The 13776-nt window shown below is 38.1% G+C and overlaps 2 long non-coding RNA genes and 1 other non-coding gene across 3 annotated transcripts; all 3 read left to right on the top strand.

Annotated features, from left to right (window-relative positions):
- The first annotated feature begins 1100 nt into the window (after positions 1-1100).
- On the top strand, positions 1101-1206 carry LOC121225408 (small nucleolar RNA R71). The gene has a single exon (XR_005923281.1). It is a non-coding gene; the product is annotated as a small nucleolar RNA R71 (small nucleolar RNA).
- A 2084-nt stretch (positions 1207-3290) lies between these two features.
- LOC107916178 (uncharacterized) lies at positions 3291-5236 on the top strand. The gene is made up of 3 exons (XR_001689414.2): positions 3291-3488; positions 4181-4266; positions 5191-5236. It is a non-coding gene; the product is annotated as an uncharacterized lncRNA (long non-coding RNA).
- Positions 5237-11239: 6003 nt separating this feature from the next.
- Positions 11240-13288, top strand: LOC121223021 (uncharacterized). The gene is made up of 3 exons (XR_005920352.1): positions 11240-11541; positions 12233-12318; positions 13243-13288. It is a non-coding gene; the product is annotated as an uncharacterized lncRNA (long non-coding RNA).
- Positions 13289-13776: the final 488 nt, after the last annotated feature.

A 13776-nucleotide genomic window follows, 5' to 3' on the forward strand; every position in this document is an offset into this window, starting at 1 on the left:
GGGTAGTTTATTCTTTAGAATAGCTGAGCAAACTGTGTTTAGCTCCACTTGCGATGCCTCGTCCAAATTTCGCTTATTTGGTAAAAGCTCCTTTAAAAAATTTCATTGTGTTTGGCATCTGCGATATAGCTTCAATAAATGGTAAGTTAATAGGTAATTTTTTAAAGAGTTTAAGGAATTTACCAAATTGTTCATTTGAGCGATCTTTCCTTGTTGCGTTGGGGTATGGCACACGAGGTTTATATTCGACATTCACTGATTTGTTTTTATTATGACCTACCTTACCTTGACCTCTGCTTACCACAGTTTCTTGCCTTGGTTCTGGCTCAAGCTCAATGAATCCTTCTTCATCTTGAACATTAATCGCGTTGAGTTGTTCCCTTGGGTTGGGTTCAGTATTACTTGGCAAGCTACGTTGTGGTCATTCGGAGATTAGTTTGGAAAGCTGGCCTATCTGAGTTTTGAGCCCTTAGATCGACGCTTGTTGATTTTTAAGTACTTTCTCAGTGTTCTGGAAACGGGTTTCTGGCACCGAGATAAATTTAGACAACATTTCTTCAAGGTTTGGTTTCTTTTGCTGCTGATAGGGTGGTTGTTGAAAACCCGAAAGATGTTGTGGTCTTTGATTTCCTTGACCGCCCCACGAGAAATTGGGATGGTTCCTCCAACCTGCATTATAAGTGTTTCTATATGGGCTATTTTGGGATCTAGAGTTATTATTACCCATATATTGGACTTGTTCCTCCTCGATGCTAGGGTTGAAGGGTTGAGACTCTGTGCATGCTCCTCCTCCATTCGTCTCACACCTCATTACTGGATGTACCTGAGTAGAACCAAGTAAACCACCAATCTTTTTATTTAGAAGTTCTACCTGGTTTGACAGCATAGTAACCGAATTGACGTTATAACTGCCTGTTGTTTTAGTTGGCTTAGTCCTCATGACTTACCACTAATAGTTATTCAGTGACATCTCTTCAATAAATTCGTAAGCCTCTTTAGGTGTTTTGTTGTTGATGGTTCCCCCGGCTACTGCATCAATCATTTGCCTTGTCGTGGGGTTCACACCATTGTAGAATGTTTGAACTTGCAACCATAGAGGTAATCCATGGTGAGGACACCTTCGCAGTAGGTCCTTGTATCTCTCTCATGCATCTTAAAGATTTTCTAAGTCCATTTGCATAAACAAAGAGGTATCATTACGTAATTTGGCTATTTTATCCGGGGGAAATATTTTAATAAAAATTTTTCGGTCATTTGTTCCCAAGTAGTAATTGACCCTCGTGGTAACGAGTTCAACCACTGTTTAGCTTTGTTCCTCAATGAAAAGGGGAATAACCGAAGACGAATGGCATCGTCAGAAATGCCATTAATTTTAAATGTATCGCAAAATTCCAGGAAATTTGCCATGTAAGTGTTTGGATCCTCATCTTGCAAACCATCAAACTGAACAAATTGCTGTATCATTTGAATAGTGTTAGGTTTTAGTTTAAAATTATTTGCAGCAATAGCAGGCCTAACTATACTTGACTCAGTTCCTATTAAAGTAGGTTTAGCATAATCATACATAGTACGAGGAGCAGAATTTTGATTTGCTAGTTCAACGAGTATCGCAAGAGGTAGTTGATTGTCTTGGTTTTCAGCCATCTCCTTGGTTGGGGTTTGAATATCGTCCTCTTTTTCATTCTTTGTGTTTCTTAAGCTTTGCCTTATTTCTCTTTGGTTTCTGCAAACTGTGCGATCGATTTCTTTGTCAAAAAGTACAGTCCTAAAGGGTTTCTTCTAGTCATAAACTATAAAAACTTGCCAAGAGAAAGAAAAAGTAAATTAATAAATAATAATAAAAATAAAATATAATTAACTTGCAAGAAAAATAAATGGCTAGAGTAATAAAAATGAGCGTTACTAATATCTTAGTTCCCCAGCAACGGCGCTACAAACATGATTGCGATTTTTTGCGTGACAGGTTTTAAATATTTATAAAGAATCGTTCTTGAAACTAACTATTATCACAATGTAGGCAAGTGTACCTATCGAACAGTAGTACAGTTTTAGCAAGACCGGATTGTTTAACCCAAAGGAACTAAAAGTACTAATAATGACTGTCTTTTTATTATCTAGCCTAAGAATAACGGGGTTTGTTTTAACTAACTAATTAACTAAACTAAGAATTTTAAAAAAATAGAATTGGGGGATTACTTTTGGAAAACGATTGAATTAAGACAATACCTAAGGAAGACTCCACCTAGACTTCACTCGTTATTCTGACTCCGAATTGGACGATATATTCATTTAACTTGTTCCGTAGAGATCACTAAGTTATGTTATTATCCCTCTTCAAGACTAATAACGTCTAATACCTAGATTGAATAATGGATACTTTTCTCTAATTAAGACCCTAGGGTTGCATTAACTCGATCTATGGATCCACTTATTAGGTTTCACCCTAATCCGGTAAAATCTTGTTACCCTATCTATAGGCGCGCAATCAACTCTGCTTAATTATGACAATTGTACTCTTAGACAGGGTTTATTCCTCCTCTGAATAAATGCTTAACTTGAATCAATATCGTGGAATATCAAAACAAGAATTAAGAACACATAATTAAGAACAAGCCAAATATTTATCATATAATTAAGAAAATAATAACAAGATTCGTCTTAGGTTTCATTCCCCTTAGGTATTTAGGGGATTTAGTTCATAACTTAAAAGGAAAACATCTCAGAAGAATAATGAATACAAAACATAAAGAAAACCCAAAACTCCTGGAGGGAAATTGAGGGGAGATCTTCTGTCTTGATGGTGAATCCGGCTTCTGAGATGGATCAATTGGCTTCCCTTGAGCAGTTCCCTGCCTCCTTCTCTCTGTGTGTGTCTTTCTTCCTCCTCTAGGGTGTATTTATAGGCTTTGGAATGCCTAGGAACCCTCAAAATTAGCCTTTTCCGAATTGGACTCAACTTGGGCTCGGCAGGGACAAACCTGTGTGCAATTACTTCAGGCTGTTCTTGTGACAGCCCAAAATTGACCCTAGTCGGGAAGTGGTTTCGGGACCACAAAACCGAGTTACAAGAAAATTTATTTTAATTTTAATTGCATATATTAAATGTGGTAGTGTATGTGTGGAAATAATAAAGGTTTAAAATTAGCCTTAGGAATGTGGATTTTCATGAAAGGACTTAGTTGAGAAATTTAGAAAAGATGATAGATAAATTGAAAGGATTAAATAATAACAAGGTGAGAAAGTATGGATTTGCATGTCAAAATGCCCTTAATTCATGAAGTGGTCGGCCATGTGATGATGGTCCTCCATTAAGTCAAGTTAAATACAATTTTATAATGGTAAATGATAAAATAATCTAAATAGAAACATAAATTAATAAGAAATGGAAGGTGGGAGAGTGTCATCTTCTCCTTGCAAAACCGAACATAAAGGAAGAAGGAAAGAAAAATGGTTAAAAAGCATTCGGTCAACTTAAGGGATTAATCAAGGTAAGATTGCATGTTATTTTTCATTAAATTTTGTTAAATTTAGTTAATAGACAAATCCATATTATAACCCATAGGGTGATTTCTCTATTTGGTGAAAAAAAAAAAAATGGGCATTCGAATGTGATCGTTAGATGTTAAGAGGATAGTGTTTGATGCTTTGGAATGGAATATTAGAAAGATGAGTAATGAAATAGCTAATAGATATATGAACCTTGGTATGATATTATGGATAGATGTGAAGTTTTTGGTAGTAGAAACATTCGGCCAAATTATTATGTGGAGGAACTATGTGCTCAAATGAAATGAAAAAAAAAATGATATTGCATCGAAATTGTATATTCGGCATTTAAAATTAAGTACATAGGTGATGTTAGATTGATCTTGCATATTCGGCTATATAGTATGCACATTGGTGAAATTTCTTTGATTCTATACAATCGACCAAATGAGGAGGTTGGTTTACAAAGTTGAGTTTGATTCATAATTATGTATATTTGAATGTAATCATATTTGGCATAATATTATTTTGGAAGGGATAATACATTTGGCTTTGAGATATAATATGAACATTAGTTGAGACTTGGATGTCTTGAACAAGGATGATTGTAAAAAAAAATGGAATTATTAAATTTATATATATATAGGTATCTTGCAAGGTAAATTAAATTACTAAACTTATTTATTTAATCAAGCTCAAGAATCCAAAGGAGGGGAATCAAGCAAAGGCAAAGCAAAGAATATTGAGTAGTTGATTGGGAATCACTTCATCCGACCTAAGGTAAGTCATTAAGCATATATTTTGTATCAATTTAAATGGTTATAACGTCTATGTAATGATGCTGAATGGAACGATAAATATATATATTTATACATGTATGCATGGGGTGATGAAAGTATTGAATAAAAAGAAAAGAGGTGAGATGAATTGAGTTGTTGGTTTAGGCACTAAGTGTGCGGGTGTAAACATTTATGATCATGAGATTGGCACTAAGTGTGCGGGTTTAAATTGTACAGCACTAAGTGTGCGAGTTTACAGTACATGGCACTAAGTGTGCGCGGTTGATTATTAAGCACTATGTGTGCGAACCCAATATATATTTTCTATAAATTATTTACATTAAGGGTGCGACTTTACCGAGTCGATTTTGGACAGCGGAAAAAGGTAAGTGTGCGAACTTGAAATGCATGGTACTAAGTGTGTGAGTTTAAAGTGCATGGCACTGAGTGTGCGTGGGTGATTACTAAACATTATGTGTGCAACCCAATATATATTTTCCATAAATTATTTACACGAAGGGTGCGGCTTTACCGAGTCAATTTTGGACAGCGGAAAAGGTAAGTACCTTGAGTTCATGGCTAATAGGCGCTATGTTTATATTTGGAGTTGAGCTTGGTAAGTTTTGAACCTATGTGACGATTATAGTTGAAGTCACGTACATAAGGTTCATTGTGGAATAGGTGAAATTTCGTTTAATTGTATGATTATAACGAAAATAAAATGATGTATGAAAGGTCAATGTAGGACTTGGTATGAGATTGAACCATAGGGTTTAAGGAACTATGGTATAGTTTGGTATGGATGGAGTACTTAACCTCATTTCATTGTTTCCTGTTGTGATAATTTTATTAATGGATGGTTGTGGAATGCTTATGGCTTACTGAGTTATATACTCATTCGGTGTTTGCTTGTCACCTATTCTAGGTTTCTTGGACTCGTCTCTTTTTGCGTGATCGTGCCGTCGTCGAAGTCATCACACCGGCTAGCAACCTTTGGTACTTTCTTCTTAGTTGGTCTAGGAGAACATTTCGGCATGTATAGGCTATTATGTTATGTTTGAACTTTGGTATGTAAACTTTTAGCCATGCGAAAATGGCATAAATGTTCGGTTGGATTTGGTTTTATAACATTAGGTCGTAAGTCTTGGTAATACGATCTTTATGTCATGGTTGATTATTTTTGGTGTTAAAATTTATGTTATGGCAAAAGTGTAGTAAGGGGGGGATGTTTGACAATGATTAGCCTTTGGTATGGCTAGTCATGATTATAATTTTGTGATATGTATGATGAATTACTAGTTAGATCAATAAGAAATCACTAAATGGACATAGTTGCTTCAGTAACAGATGCTGGCAGCAGCAGTGACGTGGGATTGAAAAATTACAACAATTAGTAGGAATGGAATTAAATAGTGGATAAATTATTTAATCGAAGCTCGATGAGTCTATTTTCATATAGAAGTAACGAAACAATCATATGGACAGTATGTTAAGAGATATTCAGGTTCTCGCGAGACAGGGCCAGAACGGTTTCTGGGTTCCCTGTTCCGACTTTGTAAATTTATTATGAATTAACCAGAGATAATTAGGAGCCATGCCATATATGTATAGATTCCTATTTGAGTCTAGTTTCTATAGAAATAAACGGCATCAGTATTGAAGCTTTGTACAGGGAGATATCCAGGTCGTAATGCACAAAGGTCAGTGTAGTCGACCCCAGTAACATGGGAGACTTTGACTAATAAACTGTACTAATTGGCCCAACCAAAAATTCTAGAAAAAAATATGTAGATGGGCATATGAGTCTAGTTTCAGGGAAAATTCACAGAACTAGATTTCAAGTCCCAGAGCTCAAGATATGATTTTTAAAGTGACTAGTACGCAGATTGGCAGCTTGTCTGGAAAAATTTTTAATAAGTGGTTTGAAGTCTGTTAACACCTCGTGTTCGACTCCGGCGACGGTCTCGGGTTCGGGGTGTCACATTTGATTGGTATCAGAGCTATGGTTTAGCCGGTTCTAGGACTACCATAGCACGTATGAGTCTAGCTATACATGCCTTAATGTTAATGTTTAAATGTGTGATGACTTCTGACGGTTAAAATTTTTGTTTTGGTTAGTAAATGGATCCCGGTGTAGAGAGAACCTTGGCGGATGACGTTGAAAGTGTAGCGGCTGCTCCTGCACAAGGGACGCCGCCTGTTGAACCTCAGTCATCTGCGAATAATCAAGGTGAGGGGGCTAAACAAGCCTTCTTTACCATGATGAATGAGTGGGTCGCGCAATATGCCCGAACCAATCCGGCTGTCCAACAATTCCCGAATTTGAATAATCCACCCCAAGAGCCCGTAATGCCATCAGTTGCTGATCCTGTGAGGCTGAGTAAACCACCTGTAGACTTGATTAGGAAGCGCGGGGCTGAGGAGTTCAAGGCCATAGTTACTGATGATGCCGAAAGGGCCGAGTTCTAGCTTGATAACACCATTCGGGTGTTCGATGAACTGTCATGCACACCCGATGAATGTCTAAAGTGTGCTATATCTTTGTTGCGAGACTCAGCCTACTACTGGTGGAGGACCTTGATTTCCATAGTCCCAAACGAACGAGTTACTTGGGATTTCTTCCAAGCGGAATTTCGAAAGAAATATATTAGTCAACGGTTCATCGATCAAAAGCGTAAGGAATTCTTGGAACTCAAGCAAGGCCGTATGACAGTATCTGAGTACGAACATGAATTCGTAAGGCTCAGTAGGTATGCCCGGGAGTGTGTAGCTGATGAGGTTGCTATGTGCAAAAGATTTGAAGAAGGATTGAATGAAGATTTAAAGCTACTAGTGGGTATTCTGGAGATAAAAGAATTCGTGACACTAGTCGAACGAGCCTGCAAGGCGGAAGAACTTGGAAAGGGGAAGAAGAAGGCTGAATTTGAAGCTAGAGACTATCGTAAAAGATCGACGGGTAAAGCTCCGTTCTCAGCTGTAAAGAAGTTCAGGGAGGACACTAATAAGTCGAGGATGACTGCGGGAATTTCCATCAGAGCACGACCATCGACGGACTCCCGAACTACTTCGGTAGCTAGTGTGGGCAATAATCGTCTAGAGAGACCTAAGTGTCCCCAATGTGGAAGACGACACATAGGTGAATGTTGGGGTAAGTCTATTAACAGGGCCTGTTACGGATGCGGTTCGAAGGACCACTTCATTAGAGATTGCACGGAGCTTGATGAGAAGAATAAGGTTCAAGGTGCAAGACCTAGTGGAGTGACAACTAGAGGTAGACCACCGAGAATTTTAGGAGGTAGGGGTGGTAGTCAGAGAGGGGTCTCTGATACGGCTGTTCGAGCCGAGAACCGTACTCCTGCTAGAGCATATGCCATTCGCGCACGAGAGGAGGCATCCTCCCCTGACGTCATCACTGGTACCTTCACTCTCTTTGATACTAATGTGATTGCATTGATTGACCCTGGCTCTACTCATTCATATGTATGTGAAACCTTAGCATCCAGTAAGACTCTACCTGTTGGGTCTACTGAGTTCGTAATTCGGGTGTCAAATCCCTTGGGTCGTTACGTGCTTGTCGACAAAGTGTGTAAGAGATGTCCCCTAGTAATTCGAGGTTCTTATTTTCCGGCGGACTTGATGCTTCTGCCGTTTGATGAATTTGATGTTATTCTTGGTTTGGATTGGCTGACCGTGCATGATGCGGTTGTGAATTGCAAAAGCAAGACTATTGATTTGAGGTGCGCAAATAACGAAGTAATCCGAGTTGAGTCTACGGATTTGGAGGGGTTGCCAGCTGTAATATCAGCAATGTTGGCCCAGAAATATGTAAGAAAAGGGTGCGAAGCATACCTTGCGTATGTACTTGATGATAAAGAATTAGAAAAGAAACCCGAAACTGTGCGGGTGGTTTGTGAATACCCGGATGTTTTTCCTGAAGAATTACCGGGTTTACCACCTGTTCGGGAGGTAGAGTTTGGTATTGAGCTTGTACCTGGAACTACGCCAATTTCGATAGCCCCGTATCGTATGGCACCAACCGAGTTAAAGGAATTGAAAGCTCAATTGCAAGAGTTGACGGATAGAGGTTTCGCTCGACCAAGTTTCTCACCTTGGGGTGCACCAGTATTGTTCGTGAAAAAGAAGGACGGAACCATGAGGTTGTGCATTGACTATCGTCAGTTGAATAAAGTGACCATAAAGAATAAATATTCGTTACCGCGTATTGATGATTTGTTTGATCAATTAAAGGGAGCCTCAGTGTTTTCAAAGATAGATTTGAGATCGGGTTATTATCAGTTGCGGATTCGAGATTCGGACGTACCCAAAATTGCTTTCAGAACGAGGTACGGTCACTACGAGTTCTTAGTGATGCCATTCGGGCTCACTAATGCCCCTGCGGTATTTATGGATTTGATGAATCAGATCTTCAGACCCTATTTGGATCGGTTCGTAGTTGTGTTCATTGATGACATCTTGGTCTATTCAAGAGATGAGACCGAACATGCTGAACACCTGAGATTAGCGTTGCAAATTTTGCGGGATAAGCAGTTATATGCGAAGTTCAGTAAGTGTGAGTTCTGGTTAAGAGAGGTTAGCTTCTTGGGTCATGTGGTATCCGCATCGGGTATTCGAGTTGACCCGAGCAAAATTTCAGCCATACTTAATTGGAAGCCTCCAAGAAATGTTACCGAAGTTCGGAGCTTCCTGGGGCTCGCCGGTTATTACCGACGATTTGTAAAAGGTTTCTCGATGATAGCCACACCAATGACGAAGCTACTTCAAAAGGATGCTAAGTTCGAATGGACGGAGAAATGTCAGAAAAGCTTCGATCAACTGAAAACTCATTTGACTGAAGCTCCAATTTTAGTGCAACCTGAATCAGGCAAAGAGTTTGTCATTTATAGTGACGCATCCCTACTCGGGTTGGGTTGCGTATTGATGCAAGAAGGTCGAGTTGTGGCCTATGCGTCGAGACAATTGAAGCCACACGAGAGAAATTATCCAACCCATGATCTCGAACTAGCCGCCATCGTATTTGCTTTGAAAATATGGCGACATTATTTGTTTGGCGAAAAGTGCCATGTATTTTCGGATCACAAAAGTCTCAAATATTTGATGACTCAAAGAGACTTAAATCTGCGACAAAGACGTTGGCTTGAGTTGTTGAAAGATTACAAGCTTGTCATTGATTACCACCCGGGAAAGGCTAATGTGGTTGCGGACACCTTAAGCCGAAAATCGCTGTTTGCTTTACGAGCGATGAATGTGCACTTGTCTATTCTACCCGACAATGTGTTAGTAGCTGAATTAAAAGCCAAACCATTATTGATTCATCAAATTCGTGAAGCCCAGAAAGTTGATGATGAATTGGTTGCAAAACGGGCTGAGTGTGTTCCGAACAAGGAATCAGAGTTTCAAATGGATGACGATGATTGTTTGAGGTTCAGAAGTCGTTTGTGTGTTCCAAGGAATTCGGAACTTATTTCGATGATTTTGAATGAGGCTCATAGTGGCCGAATGTCTATCCACCCGGGTAGTACTAAAATGTACAACGATCTGAAACGTCAATTTTGGTGGCCGGGCATGAAACGAGACATTTCTGAATTTGTTTCAAGGTGTTTGATATGTCAACAAGTAAAAGCGGAACATCAAGTGCCATCTGGATTACTTCAGCCAATCATGATACCCGAATGGAAATGGGATCGAGTGACAATGGACTTTGTGTCTGGGTTACCTCTGACTCAGAATAAGAAAGACTCGGTCTGGGTTATTGTTGATAGATTGACCAAGTCTGCTCATTTTATCCCTGTCCGTACAGATTTTTCGCTCGATAAATTGGCAGAAATATACATCTCCCAAATTGTTCGATTGCATGGTGTACCTATTTCTATCGTGTCAGATAGAGACCCAAGATTTACATCGCGATTTTGGAAGAAATTGCAAGAAGCTTTGGGTACCAAGCTGCATTTTAGCACTGCTTTTCACCCCCAAACCGATGGTCAATCTGAACGAACAATTCAGATACTCGAGGATATGTTGAGATGTTGCGTCTTAGAGTTCTGTGGTTCATGGGAAAGATATTTGCCTTTGATTGAATTTGCTTATAACAATAGCTTTCAATCAAGCATTAAGATGGCACCTTACGAGGCTTTATACGGTCGCAAGTGCCGTACCCCATTATTTTGGACTGAACTTAGTGAAAGTAAAATTTTTGGGGTTGATTTGATTAAGGATGCCGAGCAGAAAGTCCGAGTAATTCGCGAAAGTTTGAAAGCCTCTTCGGATCGTCAAAAGTCGTATGCGGATTTGAAAAGAAAAGACATTGAATATCAGGTTGGAGATAAAGTATTTCTCAAAGTTTCACCCTGGAAGAAGGTGCTTAGATTTAGTCGTAAGGGCAAATTGAGTCCGAGGTTCATCGGTCCGTACGAAGTGTCCGAACGAGTTGGACCAGTTGCATACCGATTAATTTTACCCCCTGAGCTTGAAAAGATTCACAATGTTTTCCATGTCTCGATGCTTCGACGATATAGGTCCGACCCGTCACACGTAATCACTCCATCTGAGATCGAGATTCAGCCTAACTTGAGTTATGAAGAAGAACCGGTTCGCATTTTGATGCGTGAAGTAAAAGAGTTGCGAAATAAGAAAATCCCATTAGTGAAGGTGTTGTGGCATAAACACGGAATTGAAGAAGCCACTTGGGAACTTGAGGACTCTATGAAGGATCGATATCCAAAATTATTCACCGGTAAGATTTTCGGGGACGAAAATTTCTTGAGTGGGGGAGAGTTGTGACAGCCCAAAATTGACCCTAGTCGGGAAGTGGTTTCGGGACCACAAAACCGAGTTACAAGAAAATTTATTTTAATTTTAATTGCATATATTAAATGTGGTAGTGTATGTGTGGAAATAATAAAGGTTTAAAATTAGCCTTAGGAATGTGGATTTTCATGAAAGGACTTAGTTGAGAAATTTAGAAAAGATGATAGATAAATTGAAAGGATTAAATAATAACAAGGTGAGAAAGTATGGATTTGCATGTCAAAATGCCCTTAATTCATGAAGTGGCCGGCCATGTGATGATGGTCCTCCATTAAGTCAAGTTAAATACAATTTTATAATGGTAAATGATAAAATAATCTAAATAGAAACATAAATTAATAAGAAATGGAAGGTGGGAGAGTGTCATCTTCTCCTTGCAAAACCGAACATAAAGGAAGAAGGAAAGAAAAATGGTTAAAAAGCATTCGGTCAACTTAAGGGATTAATCAAGGTAAGATTGCATGTTATTTTTCATTAAATTTTGTTAAATTTAGTTAATAGACAAATCCATATTATAACCCATAGGGTGATTTCTCTATTTGGTGAAAAAAAAAAATGGGCATTCGGATGTGATCGTTAGATGTTAAGAGGATAGTGTTTGATGCTTTGGAATGGAATATTAGAAAGATGAGTAATGAAATAGCTAATAGATATATGAACCTTGGTATGATATTATGGATAGATGTGAAGTTTTTGGTAGTAGAAACATTCGGCCAAATTATTATGTGGAGGAACTATGTGCTCAAATGAAATGAAAAAAAAAATGATATTGCATCGAAATTGTATATTCGGCATTTAAAATTAAGTACATAGGTGATGTTAGATTGATCTTGCATATTCGGCTATATAGTATGCACATTGGTGAAATTTCTTTGATTCTATACAATCGACCAAATGAGGAGGTTGGTTTACAAAGTTGAGTTTGATTCATAATTATGTATATTTGAATGTAATCATATTTGGCATAATATTATTTTGGAAGGGATAATACATTTGGCTTTGAGATATAATATGAACATTAGTTGAGACTTGGATGTCTTGAACAAGGATGATTGTAAAAAAAAAATGGAATTATTAAATTTATATATATATAGGTATCTTGCAAGGTAAATTAAATTACTAAACTTATTTATTTAATCAAGCTCAAGAATCCAAAGGAGGGGAATCAAGCAAAGGCAAAGCAAAGAATATTGAGTAGTTGATTGGGAATCACTTCATCCGACCTAAGGTAAGTCATTAAGCATATATTTTGTATCAATTTAAATGGTTATAACGTCTATGTAATGATGCTGAATGGAACGATAAATATATATATTTATACATGTATGCATGGGGTGATGAAAGTATTGAATAAAAAGAAAAGAGGTGAGATGAATTGAGTTGTTGGTTTAGGCACTAAGTGTGCGGGTGTAAACATTTATGATCATGAGATTGGCACTAAGTGTGCGGGTTTAAATTGTACAGCACTAAGTGTGCGAGTTTACAGTACATGGCACTAAGTGTGCGCGGTTGATTATTAAGCACTATGTGTGCGAACCCAATATATATTTTCTATAAATTATTTACATTAAGGGTGCGACTTTACCGAGTCGATTTTGGACAGCGGAAAAAGGTAAGTGTGCGAACTTGAAATGCATGGTACTAAGTGTGTGAGTTTAAAGTGCATGGCACTGAGTGTGCGTGGGTGATTACTAAACATTATGTGTGCAACCCAATATATATTTTCCATAAATTATTTACACGAAGGGTGCGGCTTTACCGAGTCAATTTTGGACAGCGGAAAAGGTAAGTACCTTGAGTTCATGGCTAATAGGCGCTATGTTTATATTTGGAGTTGAGCTTGGTAAGTTTTGAACCTATGTGACGATTATAGTTGAAGTCACGTACATAAGGTTCATTGTGGAATAGGTGAAAGTTCGTTTAATTGTATGATTATAACGAAAATAAAATGATGTATGAAAGGTCAATGTAGGACTTGGTATGAGATTGAACCATAGGGTTTAAGGAACTATGGTATAGTTTGGTATGGATGGAGTACTTAACCTCATTTCATTGTTTCCTGTTGTGATAATTTTATTAATGGATGGTTGTGGAATGCTTATGGCTTACTGAGTTATATACTCATTCGGTGTTTGCTTGTCACCTATTCTAGGTTTCTTGGACTCGTCTCTTTTTGCGTGATCGTGCCGTCGTCGAAGTCATCACACCGGCTAGCAACCTTTGGTACTTTCTTCTTAGTTGGTCTAGGAGAACATTTCGGCATGTATAGGCTATTATGTTATGTTTGAACTTTGGTATGTAAACTTTTAGCCATGCGAAAATGGCATAAATGTTCGGTTGGATTTGGTTTTATAACATTAGGTCGTAAGTCTTGGTAATACGATCTTTATGTCATGGTTGATTATTTTTGGTGTTAAAATTTATGTTATGGCAAAAGTGTAGTAAGGGGGGGATGTTTGACAATGATTAGCCTTTGGTATGGCTAGTCATGATTATAATTTTGTGATATGTATGATGAATTACTAGTTAGATCAATAAGAAATCACTAAATGGACATAGTTGCTTCAGTAACAGATGCTGGCAGCAGCAGTGACGTGGGATTGAAAAATTACAACAATTAGTAGGAATGGAATTAAATAGTGGATAAATTATTTAATCGAAGCTCGATGAGTCTATTTTCATATAG

Source organism: Gossypium hirsutum, chromosome A03, assembly GCF_007990345.1.
Source record: "Gossypium hirsutum isolate 1008001.06 chromosome A03, Gossypium_hirsutum_v2.1, whole genome shotgun sequence".
In the NCBI taxonomy this organism is placed as follows: Eukaryota; Viridiplantae; Streptophyta; class Magnoliopsida; order Malvales; family Malvaceae; genus Gossypium; species Gossypium hirsutum.